This window comes from Felis catus, chromosome C1 (assembly GCF_018350175.1).
Source record: "Felis catus isolate Fca126 chromosome C1, F.catus_Fca126_mat1.0, whole genome shotgun sequence".
NCBI lineage: Eukaryota > Metazoa > Chordata > Mammalia > Carnivora > Felidae > Felis > Felis catus.
This window is the reverse complement of record NC_058375.1, coordinates 136,533,135-136,554,270: the sequence shown is the minus strand read 5'-3', so window position 1 is coordinate 136,554,270 and position 21,136 is coordinate 136,533,135.

The window sequence follows — 21,136 nt, the reverse complement described above, 5'->3', positions numbered from 1 at the left end:
GCAATCTTAGCTCCCAGGGCTGTACCAAAATAAACAGTGGGCAGGATTTCGCCCAAGGGCTGTGGCTTGCCAACTCCTGTCCTAAAACAGTTCTCAAAATTCAAAATCACCTGGAGGGCATGTTTAAACACTGATTACTGGAGCTCATTTGCAAAATTTCTGATACCGGAAGTCTAGGGTGAGACCTGATAATTTGCATCTCTAAGAAGCTGCTAGGTGGATTCCATCCATTCCAAGCGCCAGGCAAAATATGGTGATAGTTTCAGACATCCACTTCATTTTATCAAAAGTATTTTATTCTTTAAATGAAGTCCTATGTTTGGAAAGAACGAGGATAACTCAAATCAAATAAAGTTTAAGAGAATATTTTTGCTCAGAAGTTATTGAGAGGCGGGTTTTAGACTTATCAAAGGCAGAGGTGGAGATGTGGAAGATTTCTTGGCAAAAGAGACCTGGGAGGAGAAGAAAATAACAGGCAAACAGGGTGGAGAATCCTAGTTAGCCTTACATTAAGAACAGGTTTGGCTGATTCATGCTGACCTTCAAGTAATCTAATAAGAGAGGCTGAAACTGTTCCATGTGAATCATTTTTCCTGAATTCCAAGCCATTATTGTTATTTTGATTATTGAGGAAACAAAAATTATTGTGTGGTCAAGTAATTGGTTGACAATTCAAAGCAACTACAAAACATTAAAAGGCCAGGCTCTGATATTCAGTTTATGGGCTTCCCTGTGCCGGATGGAATGAAGGTGCTTTGCTCCGGGGGCTTCAGTCTGTGTCTAGAGGTTAAAGAATGAAGGTGAGGAAGTAAAAGATGTCTCTTCATCCTCTTTGTGTTCTAGGGGTTCCTATCCCCACTTATCTCACAATTTCCTTTGGGACTGACCCTGTCAAGTATTTTCTCTCTCTTTCTCTCTCTCCTAATCTCTCTCTCCTTCTGTCCCTGTCCACAGTACCGTCAATCTTTTTTTTTTTCCTACTGACATCTGCATTTTTTCTCCCCAACATAGAGTCTTAAAATTTGGCCGTTTACCCAAATATGCTCACTTCTTGGGTTTACACACTAATTAATTTATCTCTTTCAATAAAAGCCAGCATTTGCAAATGTGGGAAGAAATGAAGGTCCACCAAATGAGGAAAGCAACACAAAGGCTATTTATTCTGAGCTCACTGTAGCAAGGGAGTCAGCCACCATCACTTGTGTTTGACAGAGACTAAAAAGCAGACACAAGAGTGGCAAAGCCTTCTACTAAGAAAACAAGGAAAGCTCTTGGTATGCCTTGATGAGAGGCTGTTGGCACAAGAAAGCTGTAGGTTGGCTAAGTAGAAGGACATTCTATGTGATTGATTAAGGGTGTGATTTGACTTTGTGTAGTTGGTCCCAAGTTGGAAGCAAGGACAAAAATTAGGGAGGCTGCCAATTGTTAACCAAGTCCTGGCCATTTGGGGCTGATTGTTACAGAAGTTATTGTTTAGCTTTCTGGATTGTCACCAGAGATAACAATCAGGCAAACTGCAAGCCTGGAAAACCAATCGGGTTTAGTAGCCTAGTTATTGTCAATAAAGGGGTTATAGTTACCTGGGCAGGCTCCAATCTGTCAGCTCAGAGCCTGACTTGGGGCTTGATCTCACAAACTGTGAGATCATGACCTGAGCTGAAATCAAGAGTCAGTGGCTTAACGGACTGAGCCACCAGGTGCCCCTAAAATGGTAAGATCTTAAAGTTGTTTTTAATAGCTTCCTTTTCCCCCTCTCTGTCTTGAATACTCAGATTGACTCTGCCTTTGGCATTGTGGCAGAACCCTTTTATAATCTTTGTTTTTGCCTCCTTTTTCCTTTACCTGGGACAGTTTACCTTGGTATTATAGTAAGATTAGAAGTTTTAATTTGGAAGCCTAAGAAATGGAATAATTAGACTCTCTGGATCCAATTAGCTTTGTTAGCAATGAATGTCCATATTTGGTGAGTTTAGGGTAACAAGAAGGAACAGGGAAAAGGCTAAGTAAGGATTAACTTAGGTAAAGTAAAGATCAGATAAAGATTAGCTTGTGCTCACTTTGGCAGCACATACACTAAAAAAGATTAGCTTAACTAAAGGTGTCTTTTATGGATTCCAATCTAGCTTCCACATTAGGGTTTGGATTGCAAGTTCCTGTTACTAAGAAAATGCTGTTTTACTTTCCTCACCAGTAATACATCTATATACCTTGGAGACCTTAGAGGGAAGAGGAGTGAACCAAGCTAGGAGATTAGTCCCTGGCCTAATTACATCAGCACCCTATTCCCACTGTCATCTCCAGGGATATTTCTTCTTCTTCCCCAGTCTGAACACCATCTCCAACTGACAGTATGCTTTCAAGTCTATCTTATCAGACTTGCTTACACTCAATATAGCATCTTTTCTCTTAAACTGGCTTCCATGCTTAATATTTTTAACTACCTATTTCTGCCAATGATGATATTTTTCCTAGCCAACATGTTTCAGATCTCCATATTAGTATGGTTCCTTTGTCTTGCTTCCCCTCCTTCCCCTATATTTGCCAATGACCTTCATTCAGCTAGCTAACAAAGCATACCGATTCTTCTTCAGTAAGGTTACTAACATCTATTCTCTAGTCTCCATGTAAGCTATTGTCAACCCAGTCCAGAGCTCACTCTTGAATTTGCATCATTAGAGAAGACTCATAGTCAGCTCTTTGCCTCCATTTGGCTTACGTGAAGGTACATAATTTCATAATGGGACTCCTCTCTCTTGTGCCCAAATACATCACAAATTAATCATGACTTTATTTATCACAGAAAGCAGCTGAAGAATATGTTTTCAATATGCTGCTCTAATGAGGCAACCAGCACAAATACAATGGTCCACAGAATTTGAAAAAGCCAGGAGCCCTTAGCAGTGAAGTATGCAGAAACTGAGGAGAGGTCTCATGGAAATGGTAAAAGAAAATCAAGAATATCCATGTAAGATACACGGTGTTCGCTACAAAGGACTATTTTTACCCCAGTATTACAGATGAGGTAAAGGAGACTTAGGGAAATAATTATTTAAAAGTCAGTCCACAAGTATTGCTCCTCCCCATGGGCAAGCATTCTATCTATGACTGCTATGACTCCATCTTCTAAAGCATTATAAGCATTCAAAAGTATTTGTTGAATTTCTGAATGAAGGATGCCCCTTCTTCATCATGAGATTGACTTAGTCTCTATGGATCTATCTGCATCCAATCTGTGATTTTCATGAAAGTTCAAGTCTAGCCAACTCCATTAGGGCTTTCTTGACCATTCCAGAATCCCATGATTTCTCATTCTATCAAATTTTATCAGTGATACACTACCTTATAATATCGTTTTCAATTTTCACATGTCTATATTTTAGCTCATTCAGATCGGGGGTTCTTCAGAGAAGATTTTACTTCTTTTGTTATGTCACAGCACTTGATTATCCTCTAATTAAAAATATATTTATTAATTATCTATTACGTACCAAAGACTACATTAGCCTCTGAGTGCAGAGTAGCTGATAAAATAGACCTCATCCTCTTAGACCTTACAGGTTAGTGAGAGAAAATGACATTAATCAAACAGGTGAACAAATAAATATCAACTATATACTGCGATCAGTAATCTGAAGGCAATAGAACAAGATGATATCAGAGATAGGAACCATTTTAGATTGAGTTGTCAGAAAAAGTCTCAGAGGAGGTGACATTTAACTTCAATGGAGTTAAAAAGAAGCTAGCCCGAGAATGAGCTTTCCAGGCTGAAGAAATGTCCTGGATAAAGGTCCTGAGGTGGGACAAAGTTCAATGTATTTGAGGAAATAAAAGAAGGCCAGTGTTTCTGAAGTACAGTCCAGAATAGAATAAACAGTGGGAGATGAGGAGTTCACTGAATATATTTAAATGATTGATGCTTTATAAGAAAGATCACAAATCAACCACACAACATGGACATTGACCATTTTGGCAATAAAATCTGTGGAATGGTATCATTTTTCTCTTCTTTATTTTAAATTCTCTACTTTGTGTCTCTTTTTCTAAAGATGTGTTAATGATTAGAATTTTGGCTTTTAGCCTACATTTTCGGATACTCCTTTGGAAGTCTCAAGCTTTGAGATAGACAAAATTGGATTGGAAATTATGGCAGCATAAACTTTAAAAATGATTTCACATTTTTCCTGTTTCAAAGGAAGAAAATAAAAATACGGATGAAGGACATTATGAAAGAAAGACAGTCAAGATGACATTTTTTTTCAATTTTGTGCAAAATGGCTCAAATTCTTTTTGCAACAGGTAGGGATATAATTTTAAAAAGCTAAATTGTGTGAATTAAAATCGCAAGTTAGATTACTTGTGTCATCCAAAGCAGGATATCAGATCTCATCTTTCTTTAGTTTTAGCTTAGAAGTGATTTAGATTAGAACTTCAAACGTGATATCCCTACACACCCAGGCGATATTAGAATTATGCCCTATTATACAAAGGGTCAAAAATATGCAAATTTACATGAAATTAAGTTAAACTCATAATAGAAAAAAATGTTATTTTTTTCTGAACATTTATTTCCATGATAGTATACTCAAACTATTATGATCACATAGCATAAGTTAACCCTTACAGAAAAATATTCCTATAAAAAATGAATGCTGAATCCTCTCCTGCACACTTCCTACTCTTTACAATTAACCTGTAAGTACTGTCAGGTATCACAAAATGTAAATAAGTTAAATCAAACCCTAAAAGTCACACACACACACACACACACACACACACACACACACACACACACACACTAGAATAAAAGTGCTTATCAGCAATGAATACAAAACTGCTCTGTTTCAGAAATGAAAATCACTTAAACAGCTCCTTTAAAAAAATTTTTTTTAATGTTCATTTATTTTTGAGAGAGCAAGAGAGAGAGAGAGCACAGCGAGAGAGGGGCAGAAAGGGAGGGAGACACAGAATCCGAAGCAGGCTCCAGGCTCTGACCTGCCTGCTCAGGGCCCGACGTGGGGCTCGAACTCATGAACCGTGAGATCATGACCTGAGCCGAAGTGGGATGCTCAACCCACTGAGCCACCCAGGCACCCCTAAACAGCTCCTTTAAAAACATCAGTACAGGTGCTAAAATTCTTGATTTCCCTCTTTTTGACCTCACATACTTCCAAGCCTCATTTTAAAAAATACTCTATATTAAATATCTAGAATTTCTATAATAATTTTTGCTGAACACATTCATGAGTACTTAAGGAAAAGTGATAGGCCTAAAGAAGACAGGCCATCAAATAGTTAAATGTATGGGCCTTCATGTTTTCCTAAAGTAGATGGGTGGATATGAATAAAAGAGAGCACCTTCAGGTGAATATAGTCACTAGGTTGGGATTAGTTAATTGAACTATAAAATTATTATGATCTACAGGATAAGAGACGTGATATACATTGTAATTTCTAAACCAACACATTAATTCTGTGAGGCAGAGTCTCACCTATATGTATAGTAATTTACATACACTGCTCCATTGTTATAAGTGAGATTTATATACAAACTGTATATAGATTTATATACAAACTGTATATATTGTTATATATTGTATATATTGTTATAAGTGAGATTTATATACAAACTGTAGCTAGAGAGAAACCTAACTCAATAAAACCATTTCAAGGGGCACCTGGGTGGCTCAGTCGGTTGGGCGTCCAACTTCGGCTCAGGTCACGATCTCACGGTTCGTGAGTTTGCACCCTGCGTCGGGCTCTGTGCTGACAGCTCAGAGCCTGGAGCTTGCTTCAGATTCTGTGTGTGTGTCTCTCTCTCTCTGCCTCTCTCCCAGTCATGCTCTGTGTGTCTCTCTCACTCAAAAGTAAATAAATATTAAAATTTTTTTAAAAAAATAAATAAAAAATAGAACCATTTCAAGTTTTTAGGCAGAAATCAGGGATTAGACTACCATAAGCTAGAGAATGTCAATATTTCACATGTCAAAAGACAATGGATATAGAACGTGTTTATACCATGATTTCTTATGTTAATAATTAGACAAAATAAAGAAGAAAAATGAAATATCTTTATTGAAAACACTTTCAGAAGTCTCTAGTGACCTTCATCTCACCTTAGGTAGAGTTTTCCTCATGGTTCACAAGTGACATGCTCAGCCCAAACTTCAGCCAAGGTCATTATTGTTACAGTTTCTATTCAAACACATTTTTAGTCTTTTTACTTAGGAAAAAGACAGAAGGGATTTCTTAGAGGGAAACAACTTGGAAAATGAAGAGAGATCTATAATTTTAGTTTATACAGCTTACAGTAAAGCTGAAGGTTAAAGCAACAAAACAGCAAAACCCAACTCATATCAACAGAGGCAATTGCTTTAAGGTTTTATAAATGAAGAAAAAGAAGTAACAGGTCTAGTTTTTAAAGTGATCCCAGAATATGACTGAGTCTGTTTGTTGGTAGACTACAAGAAAGAAATGTATTTAAAAGAAAGATTTATTAAAACATTATTTTCTCAAAATGTCTGCGAGTCGTCTATGCTAGGAACATCACATTTCACCCTACCATTGGCATCTGTACAGATCCGTAAGTAGGCTCTAGTCGGACACGCAGACTCATTAATTCTCTCTTTATCACAATCCCAGAACATCTGGGTATTGCCCTTTAAAACAACATCAGGTTAAGAAAACAAACCATTTCTCAGACCTGACAAAAGGTTTTGAGTTACAGGATAGACAGTCTTAGGGTGAATACATTAATATGTTTGAGTATCTTATGCAGGCTATTTAGAAGTTGATTCACAACTTTATAAAATTCTTTATACCATGCTCTGCACTTCTCTTTTTCCATCCTTGTCCCCAGATTTTGGCTAAAACTGAAGACAATTATTGTGTTTCAGGGAACAAACACATTTGAACAAATTAAACCCGATCTCAGAATATTTGGGTAAGAGTTAAAGATCTCAATGCCCCATGCCAACTCATTCTTGGGACAACCTAATTGGAAGGAAGACTTAGTTTGTTCTCTCAGACCCTGGATATCCTAGGAAACTTTTAATTTTTGAACTATTATATCTTCAATGATTCACCCAGAAGGTTTTTTATTCCTTTTCTTCTTCAAAGATACATCATGCCTCTCCTGATGCATCATAACTACTAAAGAGCCAATAGGATGATTTGGCTGTCATACATAGGAACAAATTTGCTTCCAGCATTTTGTATAGGAAAGAGAATGTTTTTTATTTAATGTTTTGGGTAAAACAAACCTCAGAGACAGCTAGTAGATTCACAGCCTTAATGGAGATGCCAGACCCCTTTGGATTTTGTATATAAGTGATACCACCACCCATAAGACAGAAAAAAAAAAAATGGGTATTACCAGATATGAATTGACCAGACTTTTGGAGTGTATATGTGTGTATATGTGTGTTGTTCACTCCACAGATGTGAGTTTAAATCAGCTTTCCAAAAGTGTAACACTTTTTATTTTTTTTTTTATAAACAGAACTTCACACACTACTTTGACAAGATTACAAATGAAAGCTTCCCTTCAGATAGTTAATACAACAGCAAAAATAATTTCACTGGATGTTTTTAGATTAGATTGGTACGTCAAGTCAATCAAAATAAAAGTTCCTTGAGTTGCCAAATGTAAATTATATGTAACAGGCCTCTTTAAAGCATCTATGATCAAAAGCTTCATTGTATAAGGACCATGAGCAAAAGCAAAAACAAAAACAAAAACAAAAAACAAAAACAAAACAAAAACAAAATGCAACTTTTGAATATGTAAAATGAAACCCCAGAGTTGTTTTATTTGAAATGTACTGTTGTTAGCATTTTCAAATGCAAACGGGACATTAAAACACACACATATACCCACAAGTTTAATGCTTCCATTTCACCTCTTCCCGTTTTATTCTTTTAATAGCAACGCACCAAGAGGAACTTTAGATAACTTTTCCCTGCAAAGCCCAGTGTAGCGGTACGACTAACTACCCCCGAGCTTCCACTTAAGGTTACCTGACATCACAAGTTCTGCCAGATGTAGTTTTGCTATTGGATAATTTGATTTGCTGACAATGTGCACTGCCTTAAAATAGGAAGTGCCTAGGTGACTGGTGTCCAAATCACACATATTCTTTTGGTTAAAAGGAAATGTGAGTCTGAATTTAGCCTTTAATTACATTTCCTTCCCTACCTCCAACAAACAAATTTTTATAACCTCCCCAATGAAAAAAAAAAAAAAAAAGGACATGTTTTGTGTATTACTACTTTGGAGGCAGCCCAGGACCAAACATTATTGAGAAAATTTCCTATTATTTGCATTAATCAAAGATGTACATCCTCTTGTGTTTTCAGTAGTTTTATCAAATAGCTAATGCCTGCCTTGGAGGCCTGGTTGGCCACAGGATTTGAGGCTTTTATCTAAACTACTAACTGGTAAATTGAAATTACTCTTGTAAGAACCTAATGCAGAATAAAACAAGCTATATAGTATATGCAAAATAATATAGGACAGCTTCTGTGTTATCTCAGGCACTTGGATTGCCTCAAAAGCATCTTAATTTCAGGGCTAAGAATACACCCAGGTCCTGTAAAAAATTAAAGTTACCATGGGTGAAAAAGAGGACTCCATGTCAAAAAAGAAACAAAATAATAACATCACTTAAGAGAAGGCTTAGAACTAAGCATTTCTTAAATTATCTCCCCTAATAAGTTGTGTCTGTCTTTTTTGTTGTTTCGCGTTAGCCCTGTGGAGGCTGCACTGTTCCATCAGGATTGTTCTGTCAAATGAAAAACCTGTCTACATTTTTACCATGTGCTTAAACAAGCAAGACTAAGTATTAAATCTGAAGGCTCTGTACTTTAAGAAACGTTTTTACAAGTGGAAAGTTATTCAGCTTAGATAGTTCATCCATTTTCCAGAGCCTTTTAAACCTGCATAATATATTGAATGTCAAAAAGCTATAAAATCTCTTTAACTATTGATATCTATTTGTAGATAGCAATATAAATCCTGCCATAAATTTGAATAAGTAAATGACTTTATCTAAACAAAGATTTGGAACATCGCTCTACTGTTACAGAGACCTAGTCTTCTTGTTATATTATTGTACACCAGCGAGCTTAGATTTTTTTTTTTTGACACAGTTTCTAAGTAATTGCCGTACAAAGTCAATATTGGACACTTTTAAACAAAAGTTGGGTTAACTATAATAGAAATGTAACTTCTTTCTTTTTTTTAAATGAGTTTTTTTATAATTTTAATTTATTTTTTTTAATTTGCATCCAAATTAGTTAGCACATAGTGCAACAATGATTTCAGGAGTAGATTCCTTAATGCCCCTTACCCATTTAGTCATCCCCCCTCCCACAACCCCTCCAGTAACCCTCTGTTCTCCATATTTGAGTCTCTCATGTTTTGTCCCCTTCCCTGCTTTTATGTTATTTTTGCTTCTCTTCCCTCGTGTTCATCTGTTCTGTGTCTTAAAGTCCTCATGAGTGAAGTCACATGATATTTGTCTTTCTCTGACTAATTTCACTTAGCATAATACCCTCTAGTTCCATCCACGTAGTTGCAAATCCAAGATTTCATTATTTTTGATTGCCGGAAATGTAACTTCTTTCTACTGTGTTTCTGTACTGTAGATACAGGTGCTTATAGCTACAGAAATGTTCCGGTAAGTATGAAAGGAAAAACACTGTAATATCATGGTGAACTTTCTTCAGATAGGGCTTTATATTAGTTAAGGTATTGTTAGCTGGCCAAACCAACTAACCCAAAAGTTTATGCTTCGCTGATATAAAGTCAAAATTAAACATGCCTAATCTGAGGCAGTTTTTTTTTTCCAAGTGATACTTGAGGGACATAGTCTTTGTACATCTTGCATTCAATAGATGGCTTCCAGTGTAACCACGATAGCCTCTGTCTGCTTTGTGATAGGGGAATCAACGTGGAAGATCACAGGGGCCTGGTCTGGAAGGGACATACGTATTCTTCGATTCCATTGGCTAGCACTCAGTCACAAGGCCACCAAAAACTGGAAGGGAGACTGCAAAATTCAATCTAGGTCTAAGTGGTCTTGTGTTTAGGAAGGGAGGAGATAGGTTTTGTGATCAGATAGTAAGTCTCTGCGACAGTGCTATTTCACATGCTCCAACAGTTGCAAATCACATTGATCTTCATGGTTCCACTTTATTCATCAAACCCACTCATGATCATGCGACCATTCCAACTCTCATTGCTTTTGTTCATGCCCTTTTCCTTTCTTGTTCGAGCTTGTACAACAGCCTCCTAGCTAGTTGGCCTGCATCTGATCTTCCTCCATTTGAAATTCAGGCACTGCATAAGGGCTAACATTCTAAAACACAAATATCATAAAATCATTCCTTGCTGCAACAGCACTCGATTGCCCACAGGGTATAAAGCCTTGAATCCTTCCATTGGCATTTGATGCCCATCATGATCTGGCTTTCTTAACTTCTCCATATTCATCTTCTGTGAATCTCCATATTTAATTTCAGTGACACCAGACTACTTGAACTTCTTGAAGCAGGGTGCATATTTACCTATCTGCATATATATGCATATGTATCTATTCCATCAAAAGCCTTTTCCTTATTGTTCTGTATGGATAAATTGCACTTATCCTTTAATTTAATATCTTCACTTTTTACAAAATTTTTATGGACTTTTCAAGAAATCTTGATTTTTTTTCCTTATAAATAAACTAAATATTCCACTATCCGTAGTACTTGCATATGCCCATATCTATTAGTTTATTCTTCTATCTCCTTCTTAGGATTGGGAGATTCTCAGTCTTATGATGTGATATTCTTCTTGATCCAATTATTTCAGCATAAAATCTAGCACATACTGGGCTAAAAGATGAATAGAATCCAATCTTTGCCTTGAGCTGGCTAAATTATTTTGAATGAATGAATGATAGTCAAAAGTATAAGATAAGCTTTCATATTAATGTGACCATACAATGATGTGGGAATTTAAATGTAAACTCCATGGTTCAGGATTTGAGCTATTTGGTCAAACGGTATCATGTTAAAGAAGTTCTATCAGCTTCATCAGCTAATCTCAAATTATTATACAGATAGTCCCTGTTCTTTTTTTTGCCTTAAAGTTTATTTATTTATTGTCACAGAGAGAGAGCAAAAGAGCAAGGGCAGAGGAGGAGCAGAGACCGAGGCGGAGAGGGAGGATCTCAACCAGGCTCTCCACTGAGCCAAAATCAAGAGTTGGACGCTTAACCGACTGAGCCACCCAGGTGCCCCCATCCCTATTATTTTCAGTCGTATACTGTTGTTTACCCTGATCTTCTGCCACAAACTATTTTCTAATCAACAGCCATGACATTTTTTTCAGACCCAACATTTCTAAGGGGTAGTCTGTAATTAGTCTGCCCTTGTTTTTCATTCTCATTTTGATATTTAATAAAACGATGTTTTCATGTGTAATCAACATTATTCCAGTAGACTGTACTCCAGTAGAGTCACATAGAAGTGGTCATGAAAGGGGAAGAAGAAATACTTGTACAAATAGATACGTCTAATTAAGTAACAGAAAAAAAAAAAACCCAAAACTATTTTGATTGTTATATTGGTAACATTACAGCAAATCTGATTCCCACATACCAGCAAATCACCATCCAAATAATACCTATGTAGATATTTCAGGGCCATCACTGCCCAATTGAAAGACATTATTAACTATTTGAAAAAAATGGAACTTATTTTGTATCCTCCAAAGAGCTTAGAACAATGCAATGAAAGCAGCAGGTAATTCATCATCATCATCATCATCATCATCATCATCATCACCTTCATCATTATCATCACAACTCGTTGATTGATTTTTGAATGACTATAGCATGTATCTCGATACTACACGTTAACAGTTTATACTGACAATAGTTATAATATCATCTTATAAACTTGAAGCATTTCAAATGTGAGAAAATAACAGAACAAATCTTGCAAATTAACTGATTGATATTGTATACCAAAAGGAAAAAGTTTTGCTTAAGTGAACAATTCACATTTTAACCACTTTGTGATTGATAGAGATTCTCAACCCAGGATGACTTTACACCCCATGGGATGTTTGACAATATCTAAGACATTTTTGAATGTCACAACTTGAAGGGGCTTCCAGTGAGTGGAGGCCAGGGATACTTCTAAACATCCTACAATGCTCAGCAGGTAATTCCCTCACAACAAAGAATTATCTGTTCCAAAATATTAATAGTGCCAAGCATCGAGAAACCCCGGGTAAACTTACACTTAATTTGAAAGACATTGTTTACCTCTGCCTTTTTTTCCCCCTCTGAGCACAGAATGGTACTAAAAAAACCTAGACTATGATATACTTACTTATATGCTCACACTAGAACTAAGTTACTTGTAGCTTGTCGAAAGGAATAATGTAGGCACTCCCCAAAGTATCTCTAACAGTTTTGGAAAGAGTCTTCCAAGTTATCTATGAGGAAAAAAGAAGCTATTTGTTTATTTCCTTTTCATAGATTTTTTTTTTATGGACTATAATCTTTATGCTGGCTTTCCCAATGTAGGCTTACTGAAACTATTCACAAAGTGTCTCTGTAGCATTTCAATGTGTAAATAAGAAGTCATCCTTGATATTCCTTGCTTGCCCAAACACGAAATCCAACTAGCAAACCAGTACTATGATTTCCATCCTTTTAAATGTCTACCGTATGGTTCTTCCACATAATCCCCATGATCACTACCTTTGTTGAAGCTCTCAGCACATTCCACCTGACCAACTTTCCCTCTTTTGGCCTTCAGGTACTATCTTATGTCCATCACTTCCATAAAATTCTTTACCTGTATTGTTGTCATGGTGACTTTTTAATCTACAAAAGTCATCATATATCTCTCTGAACTGGTTGCAATTTAATCTCCACCACAGGTCATCACTGAATATGTGTGTGTGTGTGTGTGTGTGTGTGTGTGTGTGTGTGTGTGTGTGAGTGTTCACATTTAGGCCTAGAAACCTACATAGATCTATATACCTGCGTCTGATTTATGCTGCTTGCATTTATTTGGATTTGAACTCATAGACTAGGTGGATCTGAATCTCCAAGTTGGAATTTTTATCATGAAATTTCTCCTTTGGGTGAAATCCAAGGTTTTTCAACCATAAGGTCCTTTGTGATCAAGTTCCTCTGTAAATTTCTAGTATCTATCTACCTTTCCCTTATACTTGCCCTTTGGCGCTATTGTGCCAGATAATACAAGTACCCAAGAGTAGCATTTTCTCATGCCTTCTCATATTCATTCATACTCTTTTTGTATCTTCTTCAACTTATGAACACCCACATCAAGAATTCATCTAGAATGTGGAATTATGATATGACCTATCAATTCCATTCCTTAGTTTATACCCCAAAGAATTGAAAACAGGTATTTAAACAAATCCTGATATGTGAAAGTTCATAGCTGCACTATCCATGATAGCCAAAACATAGAAACAACTCAATACCCAGGAGTAGAGGAATGGATTTTAAAAATATGCTAGAGGGACACCTGGGTGGCTAGGTTGGTTAAGGGTCTGACTTCAGTTCAGGTCATGATCTCACAGTTCATGGGTTTGAAGCATGCATCCCGCTCTGTGCTGACAGCTGGAAGCCTGGAGCCTGCTTCGGATTCTATGTCTCCCTCTTCTCTCTGCCCCTCCCCAACTCACACTCTGTCTCTCTTTCCCTCAAAAATAAATAAACATTAATGTTTTTTTACACAAAAGGTCATATATTGTATTATCTCATTTACACAAAATATCCAAAATAGGTAAATCCATAGGGGCAGAGAACAGATTAATGGTTATCAGAGGCCAGGGGTGTGGAAGGGATGGCATTTGTCCAACAAATGGGTACTAGGTTTCAATGGGGATGGTGAAAATATTTTGGAACTAAGAAGCAGTTACTCTTGTACTACATGGTGAATGTACTAACTGCCACTAAATTTCACACTTTAAATGATTAATTTTATGTTATGTGAATTTTACCTCCTTTACGGAAAAAGAAAAAAAAAAGTTCAGCTCAGCCTTCACATTGGACAGAAAGCCTTACTGACCTTTAACTGTGTTGGAACTACCCTTCTTCTTGACTCCAAAAACCATGTCTTTCTCTCTAAAGAGACCATACATATTTTAATTGCTTTACTTGTGTCTTTCTCTCAACTCCAGACAAATTACAAATTTTGTTCTCGTATTTCTTATCTTTGTCTTTCAAAATTTTATTTGGTTTTGTTTACATTCTAAAAACTAAATAGGCTTCCTAATCTGAAGTAACTTAATGATAGATATGTATCTGTTTTCTGAATGAATGATAAAATCTGTTTAATCATATTTAATTCACATGTTTAAAAATGAGTTATTTTTGAAGATGTGTAGCATGTCAGTAGATTTTTAAATGTATATTACTTTTGATTTCTGAGTGCAGACAGTGGATATATTTGGCATGGTAATTCAAAAACCCAAGGAATAGGTTAATCAAACCTATATATTGGTAGAGTATTTATAGAGTGCTCATTATTGATCTGACCACTTAATATAGGTTATCTACTCCCCATTGCTAATGACTCCACATAATTCACATTCCTGCTCAGATATCAAACTCAGAGAGGCCATCCGTAGAAACCTTGTCTGAAAGGTCCCCCAGCTCCATGGTGTAAAATTGTATCTGGACCATTTTTCCTATTTAAATTTGTATTATTTACTTGTTTAGTTATTAAATGTTGTTTGTATCTTCCCAATATCTGCTACTGGTTGCTGTGTCACAAATAATTCTAAAATTTAGTGCCTTAAAACAACACCTATTTATTTAACTTATGATTCCATGAGTCTATAGGTGAGACTGGACGTAGCAGGTCAATCGTTCTGGTCTCTGCTGGCTCTCTCAGTTATGTTTAGCTAATGGCTCTATCTGGGGTGGACTGGGTGCCACAGTTTGCCTCCATTTATTTCTCATCCTTGAGCAGATTAGCCTAGGCTTACACACGACATGTTAGCAGAGGTCTGAGACAGAGCACGGAAGTGTGCATTCCATCAGCCAAAACAAGTTACTAGGCCAATCCAGTTACAAAGGATGGAACAACAGAATCTACTTGCTCAATGAGAAAAGTTGCGAAGTCATAAGGATGTGGATACAAGGTAAGGTGAAGAATTGAGGACATATTTGTAATTGATCTATCACAGTGTTTAGCTATTCAGAACCTATACCCACACCCCCTCACCCACGTCCTTTTTTCTTTATATTCCTAGTCACTAATGCAAACTGGGCAGACTAAATGTATAGTGTAACAACTGCTTGAAGACCTCGGTTGTCCTACCTCCCTTTAAAATTGTACTGCCTTCTATTGCCTTGGTATTGACCAACCTTGGATTTATCCTTCTTTTTAAGACAGTCAAACCTGGGTTGTATGCATTTCAGGAGAGAGAGGTCAAATCATCAGTCAAGTCCCCATATCCCTGGATTCTTCCACTTCTGTCTTCCTCTTTTACTCCTTAGGCCTCTTGCCTGGAAAGCCTTATAGTTAAACTCACTCAAGTTATTACAAGCAAAACTATATTTAAGTCATTAAAAAAATAATAATGATGAAATAAGATTGGTGAAAATGCCTTGAAAATGCAAGATTAATAATGTTAAACTTCAGTGGTAAGGATTTCAAGTAGACATTTAGAATACTTCCTGATTATTACAGTTTGAGATATTGGCAAGTGATTTAAAGGAAAACAATATTCTCTTTAAAGATTGATCACACACACAAAAATAGACCACTTTATGGGTGGAATGCCTTCAATGAAATATTGCCAAGATATATTGGAAATACTGGAGCAGGTGAAGGTTTGACAACCTGTAGTTCAAAGAGAGAAAAGAAATTTGCTACTTAAAATATTTCTACCTTGAGTAAGGAGACTGTATGTAAAATAATTTATGCCACAGAGCAAAAATACTTGTCATTATTCCTGCTCCAATGGGAGATAATGGAACATCTTTAAATTTGCAATCTGGAACAACATTTATTAAGACGGCCTCCTGACACCTCTATGGGAATATTTCAAATAATCAGCCCCAGTTTATCCAGGTAGAGGAATTTCAGCTCGAACATAAATAAAATTTTCTTGGCTTACAATTTTGTCAGGTATTAGGTGAGGCTAAAACTTAAATCCCCAAATCTTTTTCTAACCTTACTTGTTTACTTGGCGACTCAAGTTTCCTTTTCTTTCCTCTGTCCCTCATCTCATCTCCTTCCCTCTTTTCCTGCTGAGAATTGCAATGAACTCACTTACAAAAATAAATGCAAAGCTAAAGGAATGCATGCCATAATCCACTGGTCCAAACCGAATGACCAAGAAAATATGACTTCATTATTTTAAATAAGCAAAAGGAGAATTACCTGTGGAATTTCTGTATTTCCTCCCTCTGAGAACATAAAGGTTTATGAAGGGTTAAAATAACATAAACTCTGCTTTTATTTTTAATGTTGTTGTTGTTGTTGTTGTTGCTTTTGTTGTTAATGTAATGTTAAACAGATCAAGAAGCAGGCTCAGTGTATCCATAACACAGACTTAACAATTGCCAGCTCAGGACAACCTTCCTTCTCTGTAATAGTTTGAAGTAAATCACAGTCATCACATTATTTAATTTTTTATTACTAATGGCAAATGTTATTTTATAATAAGGAAAAAATCAGCATGACTGTGCCAGGCCCAATGGATTTCCCTCTGCCAGTTAAAATTCGAGGCTGGATGACTGCATTTTGTTACCTGCAAAGCACTCGGTACATAACATTCTGTCATTCTTTGAAATAGCAAATGGAAGTCATTTAAACCAGATGAGCGACAGGATGGGGAATTGGCATACCTACAGCACAGGATTCACGGCACCATTCACCTATTTCAAGGGAATGGAGAGTGGGTGGCCGGAAGAAGGAAACCCCTTTCACCCATTTAACCTATAATTTGACAACATCTGTGAAGAATTATTCCCAGCATTGGCATCATAATTGTTGTATCTAACATCAATCACCAAGGAAGGGAGATTACTTGAAATAGATGTTAACGGCATTATAGTTTAACAACATGAAAGTCAAAAATGAGAGGAATGAGATCTGTAAGACAGTTGCCCAAATTAATCAAGGGGCTAGAAGACGCTACATTGTTTAATACAAAGTGAGTATTATATTTGCTTATAGAAGAAGAAGGGCTTAAGTTCTAGAGACCACCCTCTATCCTGTATTCTAGGTGTTAGAAAGTTGAGTATTTCTAAAATTTGTATCATGATGACCGTGTGTGTGTGTGTGTGTGTGTGTGTGTGTGTGTAAGTTGCTTCATTGTTAAGAATGCAATAGCAATATGAAAGTTTTACACGGAATTTGAAAAAAGCAATGTAAATACTGATGCTCCTTTAAATAAATACTATTGATAAAATAATATACTCACAGTCCTATGGGAACCTGAACTTTCAACAAGGCCGAATGCACAGAACTATCTCTCGTTGGCCGCTGTTGAATGAATGACCTGCACCTAATATATTAAGAAAATATTTATGGGCTTATTGGATTACGGCCTTGGAGCCAAATACTTCTTCAAAATTGGTTGCTCATATTTATAGTTTAAAGGATGTTCTGCATGTTACAGTCTAAAAAACTCTTCAAAACATTTTCTCAACTGCCTGCCAAGACATAACCCTCTCCTGGTTTTTCTCCTACCTCTGAGCCTACCCCCTTTTTCAGTTCTGTTTCTTGTTCATCTGCATTCCCATTCATGTAGTCAAGCCACAAATGTTTATTTTCAGGTTAGATAATATGTCGCCTGAACTCCACGCTCGCATATTCGGTTGTCGATGTGTTGCCTCCACTTGGGTATCTCTACAAGCAATGCCCAAACCGAGTTCCGTGTCTTTTCTCAACACCTGCTTCTCCCTTCCACTGACTTTCTGCTTTCAGAAATGGCATCGCCATCCCTCCAATTCAATCCAAAAAATCTGAGTCACCTCTAACTCCTTTTCACTCACAATCTACAAAATGTGCTGACAACTCTACCTTCAGAATACAACCAGAATCTGACTACTTTTGAAACATTCTAGAGCTACTGTCAAATCCCACCCACCATGATCTCTATCCTGAATTACAACACTAGCTTCCAAACTGATTTTTCTACTTTTGCCCTTGCTTTCCTAACTCTATTCTCAGCACAGCAATAAGTGTGATCCTTTAAAAACAAAATCATATCTTGCTACTCTTCTACTCCAATGGCTTCTCCTTTCACTAAGAATAAAAGCTGAAGTCTTTACAATTGACTTAAAACTATTTCCCATACTCACACCATCTCTCCTCTCTTCCCTACTACTCCTTGAACACACAGGCATGTACCCCCACCTAGGTCTTTTGCACTTGATCTTCTCTCTTCCTGGGGCACTCTTACTCTTGATATCTGTAAAGACTACTTTCTCATCTTCTTCAGGCCTATACTAAAATGGCACATTATTGGGGAATGATCCTTACTATCTATAATTCTACCATGCCAATAACCCTTTTGTCTTTTCTCTACCTAATTTTTTTATTGCAGAACTCATAATCAGCAGTCATCACCATATAATCACTGTGCAATTGTGTTTTATATTCATTTATTTTATTTACTCTCTGTTTCTCTTCATTTGGCTGTAACATGTTTTATTTTATAGTTACACGGTTGAGAAAGGCATAGAGAATTTGGTTGTTAAAAGATTCAAGGTGGATTATCATGTGATTTTCCATAGTGAAAACGGTGGATGCTATTACTTTATACTATTTTGAAAAATGTTTAAGAGAAAGGAGGATCCCTAGGCCCTCAAGTACATGCAACATGTAATCTTGCAATTATGGATAGTCTCTTAGGTACGGATGGGAGTTGATGCAGATAGATGGAATAATCCCTTCTTTCTATCTCATATTTCTCTCATTCTATCTGTGTGCATATGTTTTCTTGGTGGAACAAACAACCAAACAACAAATAATTATCCTATTAACCTTTTAGCCAACATTTCTTAAGGCAAGAACAATTATCCAAACTATTTTATAGTGACTTGGTGCAATTCAAGAAATAATTTATGCAGGCTATTTTTAGTAGATAAAATGTTTTAGGCTATTGAATTTTGGGGTTCACTATCAATATCTCCCTCCTCACTTCAAGACTGAGCATTCATTTCCCAAGCTGCCAGCCACGAGTGTTGGCTGATGATAGCACAAAGCTGACTCCCTCCCTGGGAGTTATCCTTAGGTGAGAAGCCTGTTCTGTCCAAGTTTATGCCTTATCCTCAAGTGCAGTTCACGTTCAACGACTAGGCAATGGGGAGCTACAAAAGTTCACAACAGTCCCTCCTATTTGGGACAACTCTACAGGAATATCCTGATTCTGGGACCCCGCCTAAGATTGGGCAAGGACTTTATCCCCAACAGAACCCTCTCAGTATAGCCAGGATGATTCCTATTTCAAAAACCATGACATTATTATTACCTTAAATGGTATTAGCTAGCGTTTATTGTTTGCTTGTTATATATCAGACAGTATATTGATCAATGGCGATGGCAGTAAAGAAGGACAGAACTTGAGCAAATCCCTGGTCATAAGAGACCGTTTTAAGAGAAAACATGGTTCTGACAACAACAAAATATAACTGTAGCTCAGAAAACATACATAAACCCTGGGGTCCTATTGCAATTGAATAGCTTTAGAGTAAAACAAATTCAAATTTGATACTATTGATTTAATATCTAAAGTGTGTTTATGCTTGAAAAATATAACAAATATAAAATTCAAGCTTTATATAACACCATTTACTTGTAAGCTAATCAATTGCACCAAGAAATACTAAGTCTTAAAAACATGAAATCTATAAGCCAAAATATTAATTGACCAGGTAAAAAGATTTTGATGTACAGATACAATATTATCAAGAAAACCAATAGCCCATTCCACAAGCCTAGAAAGGAAGGTGAAGACAAATACTGAAGATCCCCCAAAAAAGATCTGAGGAGCCCTTCTCTGTTAGCAACTGTGGAAGTGAGAAGTGGTTGCGTTGCATAGGTGGTCTCTAGAACAAGTTTTAATTACACTGAGTAATAAAAGAGCACTGCCCTTTATGGTGAGAGAGAACTCATAAAATTTTTGTACAAATGCCAGGTAATGTTTGCATTAGTGTCCATGAGGGGTTTCGTTTTTGCTGTTTTCAGCTATAAAAGTTCCACCTAAGAAAATAATGAAGATCCTAGTATTCCTTAATGTTTTCTGAATCAAAGCTACTTCACAAGTCTGTCTATGGCAACTTTGGTAATCTGACTGTCTATCACATACTAAAAAAAACAAAACAAAACAAAACAAAACAAAATGAAAACTTAACAGAATGTGAGGTGACTTCCCCAAATTCCTACTATCGTGTTATTTCTTTCCTGAAATGAACCACATTAAAAATTTAGTTGACTAGGAAAATTCTCATTAACTTTCTGTTTTACAAATCATATATCCTAAGAAAATTTACCCCCCAGAAATGTGCTTGTTTTATCTGTTCCTTCAAAATTCTGTCATCTCTCCAGTCTAACTTGTCCTTCACTAGATATCCAAGTTATTTCTTTGTATATATTTGTACAGTGTGACAGAGAGTCAAGGGCACAGGTTTTGGATTCAGAAAGATGTGGCTTGAAGTCCTTAGTTTGATAGAAATGTGACCTTGAGGAGAAAATATTAATCTATCCTAGTTTTACTATTTATATTGATGAAATGATGATAAAAAATACCTTACATGGTTTTGGTGATTGATAAGTAAAAGTATTTAATACATAAAGATTTCCTGTTGTGTCTTAAACACAATAAGTGCTCAGTAAATGTTAGCTGTTATTATTTTATCATAAAAATGAGTCTCTCTGTAAATACTTCCCTGATTCGCCCATGCAAAGTTAAATACTCCCACTAGCATCTCAGAGTTTCATTCGCACTCTATATAAATTGTTAACATGAAACTTATAATATCATCACTTTTGCATGCTATACTTTCTCTTTGTAGCATCTTTGAGTTTACCATTAGCTGAACTCTTTAAATAATTTCTTTCTTCCTGCTTTTGCTCTACC